The sequence below is a fragment of the Pelodiscus sinensis genome, chromosome 6, assembly GCF_049634645.1.
Source record: "Pelodiscus sinensis isolate JC-2024 chromosome 6, ASM4963464v1, whole genome shotgun sequence".
NCBI lineage: Eukaryota > Metazoa > Chordata > Testudines > Trionychidae > Pelodiscus > Pelodiscus sinensis.
This window is the reverse complement of record NC_134716.1, coordinates 30,336,089-30,357,104: the sequence shown is the minus strand read 5'-3', so window position 1 is coordinate 30,357,104 and position 21,016 is coordinate 30,336,089. Positions and strand designations below refer to the sequence as shown.

The following is a 21,016-nucleotide window of genomic DNA, read 5'->3' as shown; positions in this document are numbered from 1 at the left end:
AACCTGAAACTTTTGCTTCAGTAGTCTGACCTCCGTAAGGCACTGAGTAGCATCCCTTAAAACTGGCTTTCTTGCCACAATAGTTCAGCCAGGCTCAATTTAAATCTAGCTTCACTAAGTAACTGAGCTTGGAACCTAGCCTATAAGGGGTGTCTTGCACACTGGTGCAAGTGTAACTTCAGTGATAGCCCTAGTTTCAGAACATATTCAGTAGGCTGCCCTTCTAGATTAAGGATGGCATCTAGATGCCTAAGACCTATGGCATGGAGCTGAATGACTTCCTGTACTAGTCTTGGACTGACTCTTTCCAGTAAGATTGTACAGCTTTGGTCAGGGCTCTTACTCAAAAGCCTGTGTCTAGACCAAGCTTTTTTTAAAGTGCTCTACTCAGAACTGGCCCTGAAATGGGAGCGTTATGTTCCACTAACTGAATGGAAGTCTTTGTAGAACCCTGCATGGAACTACTTAATTGTGCTCCCATATTCCCTGCCACTATAGCATCATAGGCCACAAGAGGCCATTCTGACTGTAGATGTCTCACCACCCTCTTTTGAAATGTCAAACTGGCCTTAATATTAAATTCAAAGGTGAATGACTGTTTTCAGGGTAGTTCAGGACTACCCTCTTCCAGTGGCAAAGTTGCTAGAGTATCTTCACTGGAAGTGCTACATCAGCTTCACCTTCTTCTGGAGGTGAAATTCAGCAATCTTATCTAGCCATAAGTATTGCTCAGACTGCCTAGAAAGTTTGAGGTGGATTTGTCACTTGCCTGCCTGAGACTTGGCCTTAGTCACTTGTCACTAGCAAACTTAGTTTGTGCTAAGCTTGCACTACTACATTCCTTAGGCCAAGTAAAAGGTCAGATTTCTTCATCTTCAGGCACTTAACACTCTGCCCCTTCAGAATACTATATTGCTAAATCAGTTTAAATGCTTGGGAAAGGAATTAGCAGGGGCCAGGCAGGTCTTGTCATCCACAGGCTCAGACTCAAAGTGGATAGTTGCAACCAAATAACATTGTCTAGTAGAGGAATGTATGTAACTCAAATTGTTGATGAGTAAGGCTCATTAACCACTCATTTTAGAAGGGTGTGTGTATGGGGGGGAGGGGAGGAACCTTCACAGGAAGCATGGGCCACTCAGATAAGCAGGCTAATCCCTGGATTAGATGTTAACTTGATCTCAGGGAGGGGGAATGGCAGAGGGCAATACTGGAATGCAAGAATTACTTAGTTTTGGGTAAGTTCTCCATGTGTCCTGGTCAGCAGCTGCAGAATTCCCCACTTCTACCAGGGAAGCATCCCAGTTAATCCATATTTTTCCATTGAAGTTGGAGATCAACAGTTGGAGTATTGGTTCCTGTTGCTCATTAGGCCCTGATATTTTACATCTCTCTTCAGGCATCAAGAAACTAGACTAACAATCTATTCAACTTTATTTTGATTCTGCAACTTTCCCTTTGACTGTACTATCACTTCTTTGAAAGACCAGCATGTAGCCCAAGATTCCTCTACTAGAAAAAACTGCCTTTTTTATAACAAGACCAAGTATTGTTTCTTTTTTAACTTCCTTTCACACAAAAAAATACCAGTGTTATTAGGCTGCAGAATCTGACAGTATTTGCCTTCCATTCAAGGAACAGGTTTTTAATTGGTAAGTCACTTGAACGATACATAGAGCCCCCTGGCCAAGATTGTTCACCAGAGTGTTGGCAGAAACAACATGCTTATGTAAACCCCTTGCAAAATCCCATGCCAGTTAAATTAGTTACAAACTATCTTCTAGAAATCTGATAATGGCAATTTTTGAAAAATTAAGTACAGGCAGTCCCCAGGTTATGCAGATCCAGGTTAGGCGGATCCGTACTTACGAACAGGGCTTCTCACCCTGGAGGACACAAGCAGCAGGACTGCCCAGATGTGCCCCGGTCCTCTTCCCCCCCCCTCCCCCCGCCTGCATCCTCCACAGCTTTGCTCCATGTCTCCCTGGTCTGCTGGGGGGGCCCCAGGCTTCCTGAAACTCTGCCTCAGGCTTCCTGTAGTCAGCCACTGGTCAGTTTCAGCAGCAGCTGAATCTGGATGCCAGTTCCGACTTACAAACAAATTCAGCTTAACAAACCTACAGTCCCTATCTTGTATGTAACCCAGGGACTGCCTGTACTCAGAAGGCAGGGAAGTTGAAAAATAGCTCTGGAACCTTGTGCACCTGTAGCACAATGCTTCAAAATGGCCTACTGTCTTTTAGCAAATATACTCCACACCTAAATATACTCTATGGTTTTTGCAGTTTGAATAATAAAAAAAAAACTTGTATACCCTGCAGCTTATACTTGTGCACAGGGTATACAACCTTTTTTTTTCCAAAGGGTGCAAGGGAGGATGGGGAATTAGCCACATCCAGGACATGGGAGCACTCAGCCTGCCTGGGTCCTGTGCAGCTATACAACTTCTGGGCAGTGAAATGAGAGTGCTTCCCCACCCCTTTCTGCAGCTGTACATCCTCTAGCCTCCAGGCAGGGAAGCGCTCATCTGGTTCCTGCGCAGCCTCAGGAAGGGGCAGGGGGAGTGCTTCTGCACAGGAACCGGGAGATAAGTGCTCCCCTGCCTGGAGGCTGGTGGCTGTGCAGCAGCAGAAGGGGGGGGGAGTGCTCACCACCACGTGACTTTAAAAAAAAAGTGTGCGAGGTTTGTAAAAACAAATATACCCCATGGGTTATATTTGCTAAAATACAGAACCTCCTGAAAATCTACCATAGAAGTGCTGCTATTGCCCATGGCAAGAATGTTAAGGTCCTTAACACTTTCATCCTGATCGCATCTATGCAATCTTAGCTAAACTGGTTTTAAAACAGTCAGTAAGTCTACTGTATGCTGTTGCTAAGAGTTGTAGTAGCAGAGCAAAGGTAAAAGGGTTGCAAAAAAAGTACAGCCAGCTGGGTTAGAATTTTTTTGGAATAATTGGAATCTAGCAGCATTCTGATTATCATTCATCAGTTCCCTCATTCCCTACTTATAGCATATACTTCCTCAGCAGCAAGAAGTTACTTCTCACTTAGTAACGCCTTGCAAATGTTACTTTCCTCATCCTTTTTGATTTCATGTTCATTTGTTATACAGAGGTGGATCGATTTCAACCAGCCAGTGCAGGGATATATAGAATTAACTATTTTTTTCCCCCTTTTACAGTCTGAGCTTTCTGATTCTGAATGATTATTTGTGTAATTTCTGCTCCTGTGTGATTACAAATCCCTATATACTGACAACTAAGCCAATGAGAATACACAGGTTTGCATAACCATTGGTTATTTCACCAGTATACTATAAATACACATCTCACCACTCTGATTTCTCTCCCTCTGTTTCAATTTCTCACTCTAAGAGCATTCAGGCTGGTTGCCAGGAACAGATGCTGCCTTCTGGTTTTTCTCTTCATTAAGCTAAAGCAAAAATCCTGCTGATATAGAAACATTTTAAAAAGTGCAAAATATGTAAAGGGATTTTAAGTTAACTTCCTTTTTTTCACATCCCTCAGATTTAGAATAACATTTATCTACGGGTAGGGTAGAACTCCATTTTCTTCCACCTAATGCCTTTTTGAAACACAATGAAGCTTAAGTCATTAGTTTTTATAATATCCATTCCAAGCCACTTAGGAGTGGGTAAGTCCATGGACAGGGTTCTGGTTGTGCTGGCTTGTCTGTCAGTGAATGCTGATTAGCTATGGGTGGTTGCAATATGAAAAGGTCCAGAAATAACAGCTAGATTTGAGAGGGAGTTGATTCTGAATGTTACAGAAGCCAGCGGTGGCACCCATATCCCTCGTGGTCAGCAAAGTATTGGGAGTGTATGAACTGAAAAGGCCACTTCTTTGTTCATTTTGTAAGGCTTGGTGGACCACAGACACATATGTTAATGGTGCAAAGGTTCAGGATGCTGAGAAAAATCTAGGTTCTTGAAAAAAGGACTTTATTGTGCAGAAATGATATTGGGTGTTAGTGCAAGCTCTTATTTTGGAGTACCCTGCTTACCTGTTCCTAACTTGAATCATCAGTGGTCCTGGGAAAAGGGAATTCAGTTAAAATTTCAGTACTGCACAATGTGCATGGGATGTTCATTTGGTAGATTGAAATCTCATTTGTGCTGTCCGTGCACACATCTCAATGCCAGTGTGGCAAATGTCATTTATATAATCAACGCCTAGTTCTGAATTGCTCACAAAGTTTAGTAAAATATATCTGAGGGTGTGGTGTGTGTGTGTGTTTTTTTTTTTTTTTTAAATCCTGAGTATATTTTGTTGGGTTTATCCTTGGCTGATGGGAATTGGTGTAAGTCTGGTATCACGCTGCAAACACATTTCTGATTGATTGGCCTTCCACTGCGCGTGCGCACCCCACACACACACTGTTTCCTTCCTTATGTGTTAACAGGTGAGTTCTTGTATGTCTTTCTTTTCTAATACAAGAAAGTTATCCAATGATTTGGCAGCCATCACATACATGCTGTGGATGAGATTTTCAAAGCCATTTAGGGGATTTGGACACCTGAGTCCCATTAATTTGAATGTGAACTAGGCATTCATATCCCTTCACCAGGGCTGAAAACCTCAGCCTATGAGCCCAATGTAAAATGTCTGTCTAAACAGGAAGCTGGTATAGGAACACACTGGCACTTTGGAACTTGCATGGGGAACTTTGGAACTTGCATGGGGAACTTAAGTGGCTAAGTGCTGATTTAAGCATTCAAGGTGAGATTTGTCATCTGGGCTTCAAAACTTGAGCCCATAAGGGTTTGATCCAGCTTTGCAAAAGTCAATTCTCCCCACTGGATGCAGTGACTGCCTTTTTTCGCAAGTGAGTAAGAACTGACTCTGTTAATGGATTGGCACATTTTCATGGCCTTTCTGCAACACTGTTCAGCCCCCATGCTAGCCCTCAAACAGAGGCTAGCTAAGCCAAAAGCCCATGTTCCATGTTGTCCAGTGTTCCAAAACCTATGATTCTCCATTTCTCAATTGTTTTCTTGGCTGGCACTAGTTCAGTTTAGTCTGTTGCAATTCCCTCACATTCCCTTGGGTAATAATTAGAGGTATGCTTATTTCTTGTAGTGCTAGTCTATAAGGGCATTCTGTGTTTTCGACGGGTTTCATGCCTCTCAATCTAGAAAGCACAGCACAAAGAGGCTATGTATACACTGGCGGGTTCTTGTGCAAGAACGGCTGTTCTTCCACAGAGTGTCCACACTGCCCGCCAGCTCTTGCGCAAGAAGATTTACAGTAAAGCGTGGGAAGAGAGGGCTTCTTGCACAAGAGCTACGCTCTTTTCTAACATATGTAAGCTCTCTTGCGCAAGAGGGCAGTGTGGACACACGGCAGGGGTTTCTTGTGCAAGAAAGCCCTATGGCTAAAATGGCCATCAAAGCTTTCTTGCGCAAGACAGCATCCACACTGCCACGGATTCTCTTGCGCAAAAGCACATGGCTGTGTGGACGTGTTCTTGCACAAGAATTCTTGCACAAGAACCCTCCACAAGATGTTCTTGTGCAAGAACCCTCAAGTGTAGACATAGCCAGCAAAGCCAGGGAGGCGGAGGGGTCCCACGCCTCTGAGGCTTTGCTGGGGACCGTCTCCAGCAGACCAGGGACACCGGGAGCAAAGCCTCAGAGCCAGGGACACCGGGAGCCAGAGCAAAGCCTCAGAGGCGCGGGACCCCTCCGCCTCCCCAGCTTTGCTCCAGGTGTCCCTGGTCTGCTGGAGACGGTCCCCAGCAGACCAGGGGCACCTGGAGCAGCTTTTCTCGCCCCAGAGGTCGAGGTGGCGGGACTGCTGCGCTCTGGGCGGTCCCACTGCCTGCGAGCTCCAGGGCGAGAGAGCCCCTTTTGTAAGTGCGGATCTGTGTAACTCGGGGACTGCCTGTATATATAAAATGGAGATTGCCTATCTCCTAGAACTGGAAGGGACCTTGACGGTCATCAAGTCCAGTCCCCTGCCTTCACAGCAGGACCAAGTACTATCCCTGACAAGTTTTGCCCCAACTCCCTTCTGCAAGGATTGAACTCATAATCCTGGGTTTAGCAGGCCAATGCTCAAACCACTGAGTTATCCCTCCTCCCCTAATTAAGTTGTACCAACTGCAGTAGTCTCCAAGGGGCCATTCCATCAGCTAAGGCAAGGGTGAGCAATAATTTTTTGTTGGGGGGCCACTTCAATGTTGGTAGTGGTCACGGGCCAGCCTCCAAAGGGGTGGGGCCTTGGGCTCAAGGAGCGGTTCCCTTTAGGCACTGTGTGCAGGAGAGAGGAGCCTTTGCACACTCCTCCATGGGGTGGGAGAGCATGGGTGGTCTCTTTGCCCCCACAACCCACCCAGGGCGTACAGCACCCAGAGGGAAACACCAGCCTTTCTGGCACCGCACACTCCTGGCTGTTCTACTTGGCCGGGGGGTGGAGGAGCGCACAAAGTCTCCCACCCTCACCCTGCCAGGGTGTGCGACATCTAGAGGGAACTGCCAGTTGTTTTGAACAGCTAGTGGTTCTCTCTGGTACTGTGGACCCCTGGCAGGGGGAGGAGACTTCACACGCTCCCCTACTCCTGGGTCTTGATTGGCCTGGTGGCGGGGGTGCAGCAGGGTGGGCTGCAAACTGGATCAAATGGCGTGGCAGAACAGATCTGGCCTGTGGGCCATATCTTGCCCAATCCCTAAGGATTGCTAAAGTGTAATGCCTTCTCCTCTGTCTAATGTTCCACCAAGCTGAGAGAATGCTCTGTTTTGTGTTAGACTGGTTAGTTGCCATCTTTTTCCATTGTCAAAAAATTGAGCAATACAGCTTTTTTTGGGGGGGGGGGGGAAACCTTTACGTACAGCAGCAGCAAAATCTTAAATACAAAATTGAAGATTACACAGTTATTTTTATTGATCAGTACATTTGAAAGTTCAGAGTACTAACTCTTTGTTTTTTAGCTTGGGCATACTGGGCATATCCTGACTACTTCATAGTAAAGATTTTGGGATAGATTCGTGAAAACACTTAGGTGCCTTGCTGCCACTATAAATCCCAGAATCAGCCGCCATTGGAATTCACAAAGCTCCCACTCAGTAGTTGCTGAATCATAGAACACTAGAACTGGAAGGGACCTCAAAAGGTCATCGAGTCCAGTCCGCTGCCCTCATGGCAGGGACCAAGCACTGTCTACATCAGGGCTACTCAACACTTGGTCTTCGGCCCATTTGTTTGCGGCCCCACAGTGCAGTTTGGGTTTACGCGGGGCTCAACACACAGCCCGCGGGTGGGAGCCAAACCAAAAAAGTAGTTAGTATAATGGTCTTCTGTTGATATGCATTTCAGTAGTTAAATTCCTGGACTGTCATTGCACAGTGCTGTCATACGGGTGGAAATGGGTAAATATTGCATTTTATTAATATTAGCAGAACTGACTTAAATGGGGCTTGTGTGTTGTGTAGTCTTGCCTTAATCTTTGTAATTCATGCCCATCAATGTGAAAGAAACTATTTGCATGTATTCACATATATATTTGCATGTATATGCAACCACACTTAAGCATGTGCTGTGAGTATCATTGTGGCTCCCAGTGCTTCCAAAGTTGAGTAGCCTTGGTCTAGACCCTCCCTGATAGACATCTATCTAACCTGCTCTTAAATATCTCCAGAGATGGAGATTCCACAACCTCCCTAGGCAACTTATTCCAGTGTTTAACCATCCTGACAATTAGGAAGTCTGTTCTAATGTCCAACCTAAACCTCCCTTGCTTTAATTTAAGCCCATTGCTTCTTGTCCGATCCTCAGAGCCCCAGAAGAACAACTTTTCTCCCTCTTTCTTGTGACACCCTTTTAGATACTTGAAAACTGCTATCACGTCCCCTCTCAATCTTCTCCTTTCCAAACTAAACAAATCCAGTTCTTTCAGTATTCCCTCACAGCTCATGTTCTCTAAACCTTTAATCATTCTTGTTGTTCTTCTCTGGACATTCTCCAATTTCTCCACATCTTTCTTGAAATGCGATACCCAGAACTGGACACAGTACTCCAATTGAGGCCTAATCAGCATAGAGTGGAAGAATGACTTCTTGGCTACGTCTAGACTGGCATGATTTTCCAGAAATGCTTTTAACAGAAAAGGTGTTGGGGTGGGGGCGGGGACAGATGGTTAGAGCACTTCCCTAGAGGTGGGAGACCAGGACCCTCTTACAGTGCATTTTTGGTTATGTATCCACAGTGCAACAGCTTGAACAGGGCAGACTGAGGGAGCCCCACATCAGACTATCCTATAGCCCAGTGTTTATAGGACACCGGGGCACTCATCTGAGAGGTGGCAGAGCTCTGTTCAAATCTCTTCTCCCCTCTGGCGTAGGGGGACTCAAATTCAAGGGTCTCCCATGGCTCAGCTGAGTACCCCGTCCTGTGGATTTTCCCATCACAAAAAAAATGCCATGAGAGGGTTTGCTGTTGAGAAGCCTAAACAGAGCAAAGCATCTCTGTGTGACCTACACTTAGGCACTTATCTCTGAGGCCTGGTCTATAGTAGACCAGGCAGGCTGGCTTAAGATGGTGTGGCAGGGTGTTGCCCTGTACTGGCCCTTTAAGGGGCTGAGACCTGGAGTCAGGAGGAATCCCAGCTGAGGCAGCTAATGAGGGTCCAGTTGGAGGCCATATAAGAGCAGCTCCTGGAAGGCAGAGGAGAGAGACCTGCCTGCCTACAGTGAGAGAGGCTTTGGCCTAGCAAACCCAGGCTACCTAACCTGAGGCCTAGGGCTACAAAGAGGCAGTCATGGAGGGCAAGGCTCACATGGAGGTGGCCCTAAAAGTCTGGGCTGCAAGGAGGCAGTTGTGGTAGGCTGGGGGAGTTTGAGCCAGGGAAGCCCCAGGCCATAAGTTTGCAAGGCGGGGTTGCTGGAGGCAACTGGGCAGGCAGAGTGGGAGAAGAACTAGGGGACCTAGGGAGGACCCTGGAGGAGGAGTGGAGGAAGAACAATGATTCCCCAGAAGGGGGTGTGGACCAAGACTGGAGTGGTCACTGCCAGAGGGCAGTGCCCTGAAGAATATCACCTCACCCAAAGGTGTTGGTGTTGGAGCAGCCAGTTACTTCCCCACAAGCCACCCTGAGGGAAGAAGCCATGCTGTAAGTGAGTCAACCCGCTACAATATATTATCCAGATATGCAAAATGCATAGCTAACCTTTGGCTCGCATTAATTGGTCTATATAGAGTTGAATTCAGCATGGGTTTTATTTAAATCAGTTCAGACTTAGAGCAACAGATTTTTTTTATCTTCCTTTGAATCTTTTTTTATGAACCACAGTCAGTCATAATCAATCAAAAATAGATGTCCTAATTCTTATTTACACTAATGCAGTATACTACTTAGACACTGTCATAGGCCTTACTCACATTAAGGCCCTTTATACGGCCAATGTGATGTAAACTGGCCTTAGTATAAACAAGAATGAGACACAAAATACTTAGATGATTTTAAAAATTGATATTTATTCATATAAGGACATAAAGTTACTCTATTGGTGTCTCTGGGAGACAAGGATTCTATCATTCCTTTCTCTTCATTTTTTTTCTGGCTACTGGATTTTGCACTTTTTTTTTTTTTTTTTTTTCAAAGCTTGAATCAAAGAAGGACCTTGCTTCTCTTGTTGGCAGATTCAGTTCCATTTGTTCTTGGGGAGAAAGGGCGGTTTCAGGCACATTTGAAAGCTTTCAGGGGGTCATTGCTGTTAGTTTCTGGGAGAAGATGGTGATGTGGGTTAAGAGGAGGAGAAGAAACAGACTGTTCATGGCATTAGGTTTTGAAGAAGAGAGAAATTAATAAATTGAAAAGTGTCCGGTTATTTTATCCCAGTGCTAGGACTCTGTATCCAGGACTTTTTTTAACCCCTCGACTCCTCAGAAATGGCATTTTGCCACTCTAAGGCTACATCTATATTGGCGTGATTTTTGCGCCCATGCGGCTGCTCTTGAGCAAAAACTTGCTTCCTGTCTACACTGGCCGTGAATTCTTGTGCAAATACGCTGACGTTCTAATGTACGAAATCAGAGCTTCTTGCTCCAGAACTGACACACCCGCACAGGAATAAGCCCTTTTGCGCAACTGTTCTTGCGCAAGAGGCCAGTGTAGACAGGCAACATGAATTTCTTGCGCACGATAGTCCTGTGGTTAAAATGGCCATCAGAGCTTTCTTGCGCAAGAGAGCATCTACACTGGCAAGGATGCTCTTGTGCAAAAGCACACACCAGTGTAGATGCTCTCTTGCGCAACTACTTTAACGCAAGAACTCTTGCGCTAAAGAGTTTTTGTGTAAGTTTACACCAGTGTAGATGTAGCCTGAAAGTACATCTACAATGCAGGGGGGTTTCCAGGATCCCAGAGGTATCCCGGAAAAACTGCCATGTCCAGGAAGTGTTTGCTCGTTCACTTTTTTGGGGGGGGGGAGGTGCAAGAGCAAATGCGTGCTCTCAGTGAGCCCTGTGTACCTCGTTATACAAGGAATAAGGGCTCTGCTGAAAGAGAAGGCTCTTCCAGAAAAGCAATTGGAAAAAGCTATAGTGTAGACCCAAGGCTGACACACAAACTAAGGGATAAATGGAAGAAAACTGAAATTTACAAGAATTCTGGTGAAAACTTCTGGAGCATAATCTCTGAACTAAAAACAAATGTATAAAAATTGCATATGTTCCCTCAAACTCAAGTCTTTCAGTGGTTCTACCTCAGTACTTTATAGCTTACAAATACCTACATTGTACAGCTTTATTATCTCATCTGCTTACTTTCAAGAGAATCTATCAATTACACAAAAGCATATTTTATAAGATTGTTTTTCTGTCTAAAATAAATATTTTTGAGAATGTAATTTTTAATTTGCCTTCTTTTAAACTCAAATGAAAATCTTTTCCCCATGTGCAAATATTAGCATTCTCTGTATACAGTATTTAAAATACCATAAAAGCATAGGATTATGCTGTTAAATTAGTTTTTAAATCATCCTTTTCAAAACTTAGGATGTGTCTAGAGTGGTAAGTCATTAATTAAAATGAGGCAGTCTCTTGATTTATTTTTAATATATATTTTGGCTGCTGACTTTAGGTTTTTAACATTGTAAATAATACTTCAGGACCAAAATTCTTAAGTATATGCTTCAGTTAGTCCCTATTCAGTAAACTACTGTAGCATATGCATAAATCCCATTGACTTGAGTGCTTTGCTGAATTGGCCCTGGAATGGCTTGTTAAATTTGCTCAGGATAAGTAGGAAGCTCAAAAATAATACAGACTTTCCTTGTGTTGTCTGCAAGTCACTCATACATACCCATACTTGATTTATTATAGATTGATCTCTTACTGCTTCAGAGCAATTCCCAAAGCAGCCAGCCAAGAATGATATAAAACAGTAAAGCTGCTGATCTCTGGATATTCGTGTTCTAGTCTTTGGCACTGAGAAATTTAAAACAGCAAAACAATACAGCCTTGGGGTCATGACTAACTGATCACATTGCAAAAATCTCTTGTCTTTAAGGACTAAAGGGAAAGAGAAACAGAGAAAAGAACTTTGAAAAACTGTAGGAGACAATGGAAAAAGGAAATGTGTGATGGGCTAATGAGCTTATTCACCAGTTAGTGAAATTAAATGATTATGGCTTGAATTTCTGTATTGCCAAGAGGCAATGGTTCTTCCCTTAAGGGATTCGGAGGCAATAAGCGCACACATTGGGTGAAGGCTTAAAGATTTTACTAAGCAAATATTAAGGTAAAATACAATGCTTATTAGAGTACAGTACACTGAAACAAATCTTAGAATAAAATACAATACTTATTAAGAAAATACAATACTCATTAAGCCTAAGCAAACCTCAGAATAAAATGCAATGCCTACATCCCTTCTGCTGCCGGGAACCCCCTGAAGGATAGCAGACGGACCCCAGTGGGCAGCACCTCCTGCGGCTTTGATCTACACCAAGGTTCCAATGTTAGGAATATCCCTGGCACTTGTATACAGTTGGATCTACAGTAATCACCCCCTGTTTTGAGAACCTAACAAGATCGTTGATACAGTGCATATTTTCCCAGGCCAAATAATTAGCATTATCAGGTGGGAAACATTCAGCAAAAATAGTTGTGATCTTCCCAAGCCCTCCTGCACTCCTATACCAGGTGCATGTCCTTGGGACCTGTAGAAGCCATTTCATATTTAGCTAGAAGCCATCTTGTATAACAGAAACCATTTCAGCTTTTCTCTTTGGCACGTAGACCAGAGTGAACTTTCTGTCACCCCGTGAGAAGAGGCCTACAGAATGGGCTATTGGAATGTGTTAATTGGGCTGGTTGGGACAGGAGATGTACTCCCTCCTACCTGTCCGCCATCTTGCTGATAAGGCTTTGTTTTTCCAAGTTTAATTGAGGATTTCTGTAATTGAATGCCCTGACGTCAGACTGTTTGGCTAAGGGTATAAAGATACTAGGATTGATTGTATTAGCAGCCTTACTGCGCCTGGCTCTGCTGGGGCCACGTTTGGCTCACTTTGCTTTACTGATCAATAAAGCTGTCTGTTTAGCCACGTAAACTGAGTGAGGCTTTTGCTTCAACAGACCTGTCCCAGAACTGGTTGAAAGTCAACAGTGCATTCCTACGCTGTACCGTCTTGAGCAAACGGCTATACTCTTTGGCTACGTCTAGACTGGCATGATTTTCCAGAAATGCTTTTAACGGAAAAGTTTTCCGTTAAAAGCATTTTCGGAACAGAGTGTCTAGATTGGCATGGACGCTTTCCCGCAAAAGCACTTTTTGCGGAAAAGCATCCATGCCAATCTAGATGCACTTTTCCGCAAAAAAGCCCCGATCGCCATTTTCGTGATCGGAGCTTTTTTGCGCAAAACAAGTCTCAGCTGTCTACATTGGCCCTTTTGCACAAAAGCTTTGCACAAAAGGGACTTTTGCCTGAATGGGAGCAGCATAGTATTTCCGCAAAAAGCACTGATTTCTTACAGTAGGAAGTCAGTGCTTTTGCAAAAATTCAAACGGCCAGTGTAGACAGCTGGCAAGTTTTTCCTGGAAAAGCGGCTGATTTTCTGGAAAAACGGGCCAGTCTAGACACAGCCTTTGAGAATAACAAAAGAAGAAGCAAAAAGCACAAATGGCTGCCTAGAGTATCCAGGCCTGTAAGAAAACACAGGCACAAAAGGAACGATTGTGGTACACCACCTAATTTCCTCGACCTCACAATCATCTTCCACATTTCCACTACAATTGCTAAACTGTTTTGTCATATTAACAAAGACACAGGTACTGAAACTGAATAAACCGTACCTGCCTGACCATCTGTTGCTACATTAAAAGTGCAACTAGAGTAAAATCTTATGTCAGAAAACTATTGGGTATTTTAAAACCACCAGCAATTTGCTATACCCTGGCTAATGTTGAATAGATGCCTGGCTTCCCGATTTAAGAAGGCTTTAATTTTCACTTTACCAGGCACAGGCCAAATCTATCACTAACTTACTCCCACAGTTAGCATCCCACTAAGGTCAAGCAGGATTTGGGCACTAATTGATAATCTTTAAAAAAGTCCAATGGAATGGTTTCCTTTCAAATGTGTTTGCTCTGGTGTTTGCATTGCTTCCATGGCTCTTTCATTTTTAATTTCCCGAGTGCCACTTCACCTCTCAACAGGCCTCTTAAATCATTCACAATAGTGCACATTCCGGGATAATTAACTTTTTATGAAACAGAAAGCAACCTCCTATCAGATGGTAGGTCAAGCATGCACTGCTTAAAATAGCCAAAAATTGCTGAAACCAGCGAACTTTGTATAATGAAACCAACCATGGGCTTTCCGGTGGTTTTGGTTATTTAGGTTAAATCATATTTTGGAAACAAAAGGTTTACAATTAATTGCCCCCTTGCAAACAGCGAGCCAGGTTCTGGCCTAGGTCTCACTGCCCTGCTCCAGTTATGCAAAAGAGACACATCTGCTGCACTGACGGGGTAGTGGAGGCATCCTCAGTATTAAAGGCATGCATAGAAGATCATGTGGCTGGGGAACATATGGCCAAAGCCAAATTTGGGGCATCACCAGTTTAGGGAAAGCCAATGGAGGAATAACTAGTCCCCAGAAGTCAGGGAGCATAAAGGTCATGTTTGCTTTCTCCACAGTTGGGTCACATGCCAGGCACAGCCCAGCTAGTCCCAAGGATCAATGCTGCTATGTTCATCCCCACCTAAGTGGGGCTGTGGATTCCAGTTCCCCAGGAATCCAGATAACTTATTGGGATTTGTTGGGTTGTTTTCAAACTTCAAGATGCAGTTATGCAGCCAAAATACAGAATTGGCGGCCTGGTTCTCCACTGTCTTAAACTTTCAGTAGTCATTTAAGTAGAATTCACCTTTCGCATTTGCTTTGTACAGGTGAAAGTGGCTATAGATGGTGCACAAGGCAAGATGGGGGGGACGTGTATCCTAACATGGTGTGTAAGGGCCTGACAGTGCCGGATATACAAGATTACAATTGCTCCAACCCTCCATATTCCAATCTAGTAAGTACAGTAAATACTTAACTGAAAGGGAACTTTTAAAAAAAAGAACACTAATACAAAAATTACTGCAATAGCCCCCAATAATTGAGAAAATTAAAGACTCACACTTCTAGTAGAAAGTCTTTGCACAAGTCTAACCAGACAGAACAGAGGGAGGGAGCACCTCTGTAGTAGGTGGGGAGAAAATGGTATTTTCAAGGAATATTGGGGGTGGGGGAGGAGGAAGCAAAATTTAAAAAATGCCTACACATTTTCATGGAAAACCACACATTTTTCATTTTTTTAACAGGAAAAATCTGACTATTTGTGGCTGTTATGACAAAGTCCCTTGGTAGCTCCCTGGGGGTTCTGCACTTCTTGGCAGTTACTTGAGTGCCTCAGACTCATGGAGCCCCCTTTGTTGCCCCAGGATTTCCCTAGAGGCAACTGTCCCTGCTTAGTCACTCATATCACAGACCAGTCCTTAGGATTCAGCATTTCCTTGCTCTGTGAACCTGCCAACCCCTCACCTCCCCTGGAATCCTTTTATAAGAACACCCCCCCATCCCCGACCCCCCCACCCTGCCTTAATTGGCAGCAGGTGCTTAATTAACCCCAGCTGCAGGCCTTTTCCTTTGTCATCTGAGGTGGCAAAAAAAGGCCTGGTTGAGGGAGAGAACTTCAAGTGGTGTTTTGCAAATCACACTTATAGTTTGATCACCCTTTGAAATACATTTTCCTGACAGTGACCCCTCGATAAAGTTCTTTCCAGCTGAGAGCAAAGAGACGTAGTGTAGGGTAGAAACAAGGTGTTATGCTCTTGCTTTTCACCTGTGTTTTCTGAAATGCAAATAGTCTGGCAAAGCAGCCCTGTTCTCTGAAGACTCTGCAAAATGAGGTAAACACACTTTCCTTTGTTTAAGACAGGCTTGCTTAACCAGTTCTACCTGAGTGGGGGCTATAATGTTGAGGGTATGATTTTGATTATTTCACCATGATGCTATTGACCAAGGCACCTAGAAACTTCAACAAAGTAGCATCCCCATTATTGCAAGCACTATGCAAACATACAAAAAATGACAATTCCTGTCCCAAAGAGTTATTAGTTTTCAAATCATACTTCTTCACAAGGCATATTTTGTAGTAAGATTATTATAGTAATGTGTGTGGTGTAAATTCCAACACAATGGGGCATATGTTTTTGTAGCAACATAGATGAAACCAAATCAGTCATATTGGGCCAGGTACTGCCATTTCTTGTATGTTTGTATAGTGTCTAGAATAATGGGGCCACTACTTTGTTTAAACATCTAGGACAATATGGCTGCTAAACAATACAAACAATTGCTGTATAATAATTAAATGAAGTCCAGTGGAATACATGTTATGAGCTGAATTTCCAAGACACACACAATAGCTTGAGTTCTCTTACTAATAAAGTGAATTATTAAAAATGTGAGCAACAGGGTAGGTGAGGTAATATCTTAGTGTCTGACTGGTTTTATAGGTTTAGCAACCTATTGTTAGCATCCTCTGTTTCACGGACATTCTGCTGCATAGGGGATCACATGCTTGAGTTTCTGGTAGTAAAATCCTATTATAAAGGACTCGGGACAATCAAAGTGGTGCCATTGCAAATTTCAACCCTCGTGCAGGCAGGGCCAGTGGGCTGTGGATCCCGCAAGGACTCAAGGGCCAGGAGAGCGTATGAGGGTGGTGGGCAACAGTGAAACCAGTGTGGCTGGCAGGACCCTGCAGGGGCCACCCAAAGGCCAGGACCCAGGACTGGCAAAAGCAGCATTCCTGGCACCTACTTCCCATGCCTATGTTTAGGACTTAATTGTTTGAGCCAGATATACAAACTTTGGCTCTGGGGCACACTTAGGCTACTTCTACACCACAGGGTTTTTGCACAAAAACCCGCAGAGCGTCTTCACCTCAAGTGCATTTTTGCTTGAGGTGAATTTACAGTGAATCAACAGAACAGAGGTGTTCAGCAATTGTTCTTACAATAGTTATTAAGATTACAAGCAAAAAAATGCAGTATAGGTATTCCCTTTCTACGAGGAATAACTCCTTTGTGCTCAAGAGCTCTTGCGCAAAAAGGTGTGTGGGGACAGGAAACGGGGTTTTTTTTGCACAAAAACAGCATGTCAGAAGGCGTACAGGTGCCCTAGTGTCCATTCTGTGAATGACAATCAGAGCTTTCTTGCAAGAAAGCATCCATGCAGTCTGGACACTCACTCTCTTGCACAAAAGTGCATTGCTTTTCCAATGCGCTTTTGCAGTGTGGATGCACTGTTGTGCAAGACGCTTTTGCGGAAGATCTTGAGCAAAAAGCTTCTTGCACAAGAATCCTGCAGTGTCGACGTAGCCTGTGTGGAAATATTCTACTGCACGTTATTTGATTTTCTGGTATTTAAATTAAAAAAACTTTTCTCAAATCATGAAAATACATTAGTCCTCAGTGAGAGCAATGACTGGGGCAAGTTTCAAATAGTTTTTCACCCTTTCTAAACTCATATATGGTTGAATAAGTTTTTCCTCAAATTGTATAGAAATAGTCACCTTGTGGCATCAATCAAAAATGGAAGCTCTCGACCCAAAATGGAAATGTTTTGAAATATTTTCATAATAATGTAAGGGGAAGGGTTGTAAAGGAAGTTCTTCTGCAACCTTAGCTACAGTCTAACACTATGTTTCTCAAAGTGGGCCCACTTTGAGAACTTCTAATAGGACACCAGTTTGTTTCACGGTTTGCAGCCAAGGGGAGCTGTGGGTGCTCTTGTCAGTGTTCTAAAAAGCATTTTTGACCCCTATGGTCTCTGTACCTCCTAAGGAATATTTTGCCCCACTAATATACTATGGATGACTCAGATAATTAGTATATCATCTCAGTGATTGAAAGAAATATTTTGTTTGGTTTTTGTGCTTCTTTATGAACCCCTCACATCTGGTTCCAATATCAAAGGGGCTTCACTTGTATCTCAAGAGGATGTTAAAATAGCAGCTAATAAAGTTAGACAATTTAAATCAGCAGGTCCAGATAACTTGCATCCAAGAGTTTTAAAAGACCTGGCCGAGGAGCTTGCTGAACCATTAGTATTGATTTTCAATCAGACTCGGAACACTAGGGAAATTCTAGAAGACTAGACAAAAGCTAATGTTCTGCCAATATTTAAAAGGGTAAATTGGATGGCCCAAGATAATTGCAGGCCTCACCATCTGATGTCAATCCCGAGCAAGATAATGGAACAGCAGACTGTGAGCTTGATTAATCAACATTTAAAGGAGGGTAATACAAATCAATATGGGTTTATGGAAAATAGATCCCATGACACTAAAGTTTTGGATGAGATATGTTTAGACTTGGTATGAAATGACATTTTGATTAAAAGGCTAGGAAGACGTACATTAACATGGCCCACATTAAATGGATTAAAAGCTGTTTAACTGATCTCAAAATGTAATTGTAAACCAGGAATCATCATCAAATGGTACATTTCTAGTGGAGTCCCACAGAAATCAGTTCTTTACCTGGCACTATTTAATATGATTATTACAGTAGACTTCTGATAATCCAGAACCTATGGGACTTAGGTGGTGCCGGATTATCAAATATGCCGGACTATCAGGAGGTACTATAAGCAGGTTATATATACTGTGTATAAAGTGTTCTTAACCCTTTTTATTGTACATACTGTATACAGTATACTGTAATGTTTTAGTTTTTTTAAGTCTTTTTTATCATTTTTGCTCAGTTCAGCTGCTGCCACTGTTACCTTGTGACTTATTTTTTGCCAAAGCTCACTCACTAGGCTCTTGCCATTTTGATGCCGGACTATTAGGAGTGCTGGACTATTGGATGCTGGACTATTGGAGTTTTACTGTACTAACGTGGAAGTAAACATAAAATCATCACTGAATGTTTCCAGCCCAAAAAGCCCTAATTTCTCCCCCTAGTGTGCTTTCTCCAGGTCCAACCCCAGGCTCCACACTTTCTCCCCCAACCCAGTCACTGGAAGGGAAGGGGAGTGGGGCCCAGGCCCCACACTCTCCCCGGGCTCTGCACTCTCCCACCTAGCAACTGGGAGAGAGGGGGTGTCATGATTATGAGGGTTAGCCAGCAGCCTGGGGACTAAGGGGTTAACTGCACCTAGCCAGGTAGAGTGGCCAATAGGAATGTAGGTAGGAATTTCAAACTGGGACAAAGGAATTTTTGTTTTTTCCCTCCTTTGTTCTCTCCAGCTATTGAGGGGGACAGACACTGTCTCCCTCCAAGAAAAGACTTTCTCCACTTTCTGTAAGTAGGGTAAAGTTTAAATGAATCCGTTAGGTTTCATTGTTTTATGATTTGGGTATGGGATCTGCTGTCTGTGCACTTTTTAAAAGCTGTTTTGGTTTTTCTTTGTAATTAAGTTCTAGGCCCATGGAGTTTCTCCATGAGTATATTATTTGTTACTTTTCCATCTAGCCATTATGCTTGCAACAGGAAGATTGCGGTGATAATAAAAGTTTTCTCTCTTTTTTTTTTTTTTATTTTTTTTTATTAACCTGGTACTGGTTACTTGTGTCCTAGGGCTTTTACTTTAGGGGTGAGATTTCCCTAAATGGTCTCTCCCCTGGTTTCTTTATTAATTTGGGTGGTGGCAGCAGCAATTCAATCTCCAAAATCTAGGGTTTTAAGATTTGGGGGGGGGGGGAGTTTTATACCAAAGCCTGGTAGACAAGGTTTTGGGGTACACTTGCTGGCCCCCACTCCTGCATATATCATTCCAGAGTGGGGAGAGAGCCATGAGGGGGCAATGCCAGGCCAGAGGACTATAAGCATGCATGATTTACCACTGCTGCTTTGTCATCTTTTGATTAGCACAAAGGGATATTTCAAGTGTAGCCCGGGGTTAGAAATATGGCTTGGGTTGCCAATAATCTGACCAGAAAGTTTCTAGATTTGTCCTCTACCCATGCTCATAGAAGTTAAAGCTAGAGCTCTCCATGTTCAGACACAGGTCTCAGGAACTGCAGCAATCACACTTACACTTTGGGTAGTACCAAATCAAAGCAATTGTTCTTATAATAGGTATTAAGATTCCAAGCAAAAAAATGTCCATGGTTATGTCTGCATAAATTGATTCGATCACCACAGGTGGTATCATGAATGCAGCCTGAGTATACAGTTGCAATTGCCTAGTATAACACCAAATGTACACAGCCTCCTGAAGAGCCTGAGGAGTTGGAGGATCAGCTTCACTCCGCTGGTAGAGCGAGGGGGCCCAGTGAGAGAGAAGAGAGTATTGTAGAGGAGGAAATTTAACAGAATAAACTTAAAAGAGTACTAGTAATGTAAAGGAAAATGAAGGGAGAGAGTTTGAGGAAGAAAGTCCTGCTGCACAGCAGCTGCTATGGGGGTCTTATAGGCCTTCTTGCATCACCTATAGCCAAACTTCTTAAGGCCAAAACAGCTTTCTCTAAGATTTGAGGGTACTCCCATGTGATTGGAGAATTAAACTAAGACATCCTTTTAAATATGCATGAAATATCACATTAGGCTCTCGTAGACAAGTTCCAAAAATGGGAATTTGTAGCTTAGGATATGTCTACACTAGCTCGTTAGTTCGAGCTAGGTAGGCAAATGAGGGCAACCGGAGTTGCAAATGAAGCCTGGGATTTAAATATCCCGGGCTTCATTTGCATATTCCCAGGTGCCACCATTTTTAAATCCCCCTTAGTCCGAACTAACTGCCTGCGGCAGTTAAACATTAATTTGAACTAACTCAACTGCCGTGTCTAGCCACGGGCAGTTAGTTCGGACTAAGGGGGATTTAAAAATGGCAGCGCCTGGGAACATGCAATTGAAGCCCGGGATATTTAAATCCCAGGCTTCATTTGCAACTCCGGTTGCCCTCATTTGCCTACCTAGCTCGAACTAACAAGCTAGTGTAGACATACCCAGAGCTACAAAAAATACCACAAGTCCCTGTTTTCTTGGTAAATCAGGATGTTCAGTCTGGCAGGATGATTGTATTTTGAGACTTCTTGATACCACACAAGATAATGACTCATTCTGTGACAGCACTGGCTTTTTGTGGTTTGACCTCTGGCCTAGCTGGAAATTTCCACACACTATAATTCCTTTTCATAAATCGTGTGTGTGTGTGTATACACACCTCTTATTTATAACATAAGAATGGCTGTACTGGGTCAGACCAAAGGTCCATCTAGCCCAGTAGCCTGTCTGCCAACAGTGGCCAGCACCAGGTGCCCCGGGGGGGGGGGGGGGGGAATCGAGACAATGATCAAGCGATTTGTCTCATGCCATCCTTCTCCAGCCTCTGACAGAGGCCAGGGATGCCATTCCTACCCCCTGTCTAATAGCCTTTTATGGACCTAATCTCCATGAAATTATCTAGCTTCTCTTTAAACTCTGTTATAGTTCTAGCCTTCACAGCCTCCTCTGGCAAGGAGTTCCACAGGTTGACTATGCGCTATGTGAA

The 21,016-nt window shown here is 43.5% G+C and overlaps 1 long non-coding RNA gene across 1 annotated transcript in view; it reads left to right on the top strand.

Annotated features, from left to right (window-relative positions):
- Positions 1-5,868: 5,868 nt before the first annotated feature.
- Positions 5,869-21,016, top strand: part of LOC142829831 (uncharacterized) — a 31,814-nt gene continuing 16,666 nt past the window's right edge. Inside the window, exons 1-2 of the long non-coding RNA XR_012904650.1 lie at positions 5,869-9,129; positions 14,416-14,543. This is a non-coding gene — a long non-coding RNA (uncharacterized LOC142829831). The remainder of the gene's footprint in view (positions 9,130-14,415; positions 14,544-21,016) is intronic.